This window comes from Nicotiana tabacum, chromosome 12 (genome assembly GCF_000715075.1).
Source record: "Nicotiana tabacum cultivar K326 chromosome 12, ASM71507v2, whole genome shotgun sequence".
NCBI classification, from domain to species: Eukaryota; Viridiplantae; Streptophyta; class Magnoliopsida; order Solanales; family Solanaceae; genus Nicotiana; species Nicotiana tabacum.
The window spans coordinates 13,756,760-13,762,213 of record NC_134091.1 but is presented as its reverse complement, the minus strand read 5'-3'; positions in this window follow the sequence as shown (position 1 = coordinate 13,762,213).

Genomic DNA, 5,454 nt, shown 5'->3' with positions numbered 1-5,454 from the left:
TAAGGGTGTGATGGATGTTGTGGGTGTTATTTCCTTGGGTGGTGATGAAGGATTCTCAAAAGGGTTTGCCATCGCTGTGTTTGGGTATAAGAGAAGATGAGGATTTGTGTGTTTGAAAGATTAAAGAAAATAGAGAGAATTTTGACGGTTTGGGAATTAAGAATTGAAGAAACAATTAAGGCCTAATCAATTTAAAGAGGTGGAGTTTAATTGGGTAACAACTACCTTTACAGAAGTTCAGAAGTTCAAAGGTCTAATTAACTTGGGAGTCAGTTTGAGGAGACGTTTGTGACTTTCCCTAAAATCTAGGAACTTATTGTGTTTTGGGACTCTTTTGAATGAAACTGGTTCATTTTATCATGGATAAGCTCAAAGAGGTTAGGATTAAATGGGACTCTCCTCTTGATCATAATCCAAATATTATTATTCCAAAATATGTAGAGTGGAGAATACGTACCAAGTAATCTTGATGAACCAGGTTCTTCACTGAGAAATCTCTTGTGTAAGTCTGAATTTTTCAAGAAAATGGAGATAATATAATTAGAGATTAATGAGTTATTTTAGCACATGGAACAAGAGTATACTGATGAGAGTATGAGACCTAGCAAAATCTAATCTAATTATGTACAAAAATTCACAATTTCTCTAACCAATTTATTTGAGTTAGAACTGGTTCCTTTTAGGTGATCTTAATCATCCCTAATTCTAACATGTTCCTTTCAAAGTGATCTCTACTTGGAGCTTTTGTGAAGATGTCAGCTTTCTTCTCAGTAGCACAAAATTCCACAGTGATCAAACCCTTCTCATAGTTGTCCCTTAAAAATGATGCCTAACATCTATGTGCTTAGTTCTCTTGTGATAAACCGGGTTCTTGTTCATATTAATTGCACTAGTGTTGCCACAAAAAATGGAGATACAACCTACATCAATTTCAAAGTCCATTAATTGTTGTTTGATCCACAAAAATTGAGCACAACATGAGGCAACAATAACATACTCAGCTTCAGCAGTAGATAAGGCCACATAACTTTGCTCTTTGGTGGCCCAAGACACAAGATATGAGCCAAGAAAGTATGCCATACCTGAGGTGCTCTTTCTATCCACAAGAAAACCTGTTTAATCAGCATCAACATATCCCACTAAGTTGAAATTACTACCTTTTGGATATCATAGACAAAGGTCAGTTGTGCCTTTTAGGTATCTTCGAGATCCTCTTAACAGCAGTCAAGTGAGACTCCTTTGGACTTGCCTGAAATCTAGCACAAAGGCCTACACTGAAAACAATGTCAGGTCTGCTAGCAGTGAGATACAACAAAGAGCCAATCATTCTCCTATATAACTTCTGATCAACATATGAACCATGTTCATCTATATCCAATTTTGTGGCAGTTGCTATAGGAGTGTAAATTTCTTTGGAATCTTCCATTTTAAACCGTTTAAGCAACTCTTTCACATATTTCTACTAATGGATCATAGTTCCATTCGAGTTTTGTTTAATTTGTAAGCCTAAAAAGAAATTAAGCTCACCCATCATACTCATTTCAAATGCACTCCCAATTAGTTTAGCGAATTCTTTACTTAACTTATCAGTAGTTGCTCCAAATATTATATCATCAACATATATCTGAACTACCAGGAGATCTTTACCTTTTTATTTCAAGAATAAAGTATTGTCAATTTTACCTCTCTTGTTGTCATGCTCAAGCAAAAATTTTGATAATCTTTCATACCATGCTCTTGGAGACTGCTTGAGCCCATAAAGTGCCTTGCTTTCAAAGTCCGGAGGTTGCTTAACAAACACTTCTTCCTTTAGATAGCCATTGAGGAACATACTCTTGATATCCATCTGATGGAGAGTGAATTCCATATAAGCAGCAAAGGTTATAAGGAGTCTAATTGCCTCCAATATTGAAACTGGAGAAAAAGTCTCATCATAGTCTATGCCCTCCTCTTGACTATATCCTTGAACCACCAACCTTGCCTTGTTCCTTGTAACTGTTCCATCTTCATCAAGTTTGTTTCTAAAAACCCATTTTGTGCTAATTACTGATCTGTCTGTGGGTCTTGGTACCAGATGCCCAACTTGACTTCTCTCAAATTGGTTGAGTTCATCTTGCATTGCATTTACCCAGGCTGCATCCTGCAAAGCTTCAACAATATTTTTAGGTTCAATAAGAGTTAGAAAAGCATCAAAAGCACAAAGATACTTCAACGAAGATTTGGTTTTGATTCCAGAGGTTGGATCAGTAATTATGTTCTCAATGGGATGAGAACTTTGATACTTGTAAGGTTTCACAACCAACTGGTTTCCCCTAGATGTTCCTTCAATGTTTTGTTGCTGAGGAACATGTTCATGGACAGGTTCCCTCGAGATTTGAGGATCACTTCCTCTTTGTTCAGTTCCTCCTATCAAGTTGCCCTGGGTGGAAAGACCTATTCCATCACCCTTTCCTTCCTCTGGTGCAGCTTCAGTCTGGGCTGTGGTTTCGTTTGAGTTTCTTACCAGCCCAATTGTTTCATTATCATGTTCCTGCCTCTCAAAAAGAATGTTAGTTTCATCAAAAACCACATGTATACTTTTTTCTATACACATAGTTCTTTTGTTATAGATCTTATAAGCTTTACTATGTGAAAAATATCCCAAGAATACTCCCTCATCACTTCTAGGATCAAACTTACCTAGGGAGTCTTTACCATTATTATGCATAAAGCACTTGCATCCAAATACCCTAAGATGGGATATGTTTGGCTTTCTCCCTTTAAGTAACTCATAGGGAGTCTTCTCAACAAGAGGTCTAGTCATGCGCCTATTTATGATGTAACATGCAGTGTTCACAGCTTCTGCCCAGAAACTATGGGGCAGTTTACTAGAAAGAAGCATAGTCATAGCCATTTCTTCCAATGTCCTATTCTTTCTTTCAACTACTCCATTTTGTTGTGGAGTCCTAGGAGCAGAAAATTTATGATTTATGCTATGCTCATCACAAAATTCAGCAAATTTAGCATTCTCAAATTCAGTACCATGATCAGACCTATTTGATGCAAGTTGATTACCTAGTTGTTTCTGATTTTTTCTAACAAAAGAAGTGAACATGTCAAATGCTTTATCTTTAGATGTTAAAAATAGTGTCCAAGTAAACCTAGAGTAATCATCAACAAGCACCATCACATATCTCTTACCACCTTTGCTCAATGCTCTCATTGGTCCACAAAGATCAATATGGATCGGTTCCATCGTTCTGGTGGTGCTTACCACTTTATTGATTTTGAAAGAGGATCTTACCTGCTTCCCCCTTGCATAAGCCGCACACACTTTATCTTTCTTGAACTTAATGTTAGGCAGCCCTATCACCAAGTCCTTGGAGACTAGTTTGTTGAGTTGACTTAGACTGGCATGTCCAAGTCTCTTGTGCCAAATGAGGTGATCATTATCCAACACACTTAAGCAAGTGAGTTCATTATCTGAAAGTGTGGACAGATCTACAACATATATGTTGTTCACTCTTTTTCCCTGCAAAACTATCTTGTCAGTGGTAAGATTAATCACAAAGCATTTTGTAGAGGTGAATGCTACCATGTTACCTCTATCACACAATTGTGATACACTTATTAGACTGTACTTTAGTCCATCTATTAAGTAGACATTCTCAATAGAGTGAGAACCAGTGTTACCTACCTTTCCAACCCCAATGATCTCACCTTTCTTCCCATTTTCAAAGGAGACATTATCTCATTTAAGGTCCTCAAGTGAAAGGAACTGGTTTTTGCTTCCTGCCATGTGCTTTGAGCAGCCATTATCCATGTACCATATTTGGCTGCTCCCCTTCACTTGGACCTGCAAAAGGAAATCAGGGGTTAGTCTTAGGAACCCAAACTAGTTTGGGTCCCTTTCTATAGGCAAAAAGATGAATCAAATTCTTTTTAGCCCAACTTGGTAGCCTATTCTTCCCTTGAACAAATTCTTTGTTCTTTTGCCTAGCCTTTTCTTTTGCAGTGCATTCACTTTTATAGTCACCTGTTTTACCACAATATGTGCAAATATTGTTCTCAGGAAGTGTGAGGTGCTTGCTTTTGAGATCCCACTTAGGTGTCAGGTTCCCAAAGCCAAGTCCCCTTTTGTTGCTACTATGGTTTTCTTATAGCCATGAAAGTGCATCGGAAGACCTGTTCCATTTACAAGTTCTGTCTAGCTCATGCTTGACCTTGCTTAGATCCTCCTTTAGAATTCTTACCCGCTCATCCCTTTTATACAACTCATCTTTCATTTTTCCTACGTTTTATTTTAGAGTGAGTTGTGTGTGATCAATTATCTTTTTACCTATTCCTAATTTCAGTTTTAGATTTTCATATCTAAGCTCTAGGACAGTTGAGTCAAGTGCATGAACCTGGTACTTCAACACAATGTTTCTACTTACAGTTTCACTAAGCCTAAGTTCCAGGTTTTTGTACTTAGCCTTCAAAATCACACATTCTTTAGACAATTGTTCCTTTTCATTATTTACAACCTCAGATTCATCGATTAGTTCTAGAAGTAACTCAGACAACCTTTCTTTAGACAATAATTTAATTTTGTCTTTGAGATGAGTTACACTTACCTCAGTTTCTTCATCAGATTCTCCGATTTCCATAAGTGCTTGTTCATCCTCATCATCGTCTGAGCTTTCATCTGATCTTTCTCCCCAAGCAGCGACCATAGCCTTAGTTGATCCTTTGTTGTTTCTTTTCTTGGGTTGAACCCGTTCCTTCTTCCTATTCCTTCGTTCAGCTCTTTCCTTCTTCTATTCAATTTCCCATAAAGGACAGTTCTTGATGTGGTGATCTGTCTTTCCACACTTGTAGCAACCATCATTGGTTTGCTTCTCAGGAGCTTTTGCCTTGATATAGTTTCCACTTCTTGAAGAGCCTTTTCCTCTCCTCAGGTATTTCTTGAATTCCTTGGTGATCATAGCCATTTCATCATCTTCTAGATCAGAACCTTCAGTGATTTTGAGTGCCAAGCTCCTTTCCTTTTTAGGTACATCCATTTTCATAGTTTGTCTCCTAAGTTCATAGGCAGTGAGATTTCCAATTAATTCATCCAGTGGGAGAGTGGCAATATTCTTTGATTCCTGAATGGCAGTGATTTTGCTTTCCCAAGTGATAGACAAAACCCTAGTCAGTATCTTCTTGACTCTATCTTCTTCAGAAATAATCCTTCCAAGAGATTTTAGTTCATTTGTGAGTGTAGTGAACCTTGTGTACATCTATTGAATGGTTTCTCCTTACTTCATAGCAAAATTCTCATACTGAGAATACAGTAGAGTTCCTCTAGATCTCTTCACCTGAGGTTTTCCTTCATGAGCCACTTGCAATGTGTCCCAAATTTGCTTAGCAGTGGTACAACTTTGGATTATGTTGTACTCATCTGGACCAAGTCCACAAACAAGCCATATCTTGGCTTTAACATTCTTCTCC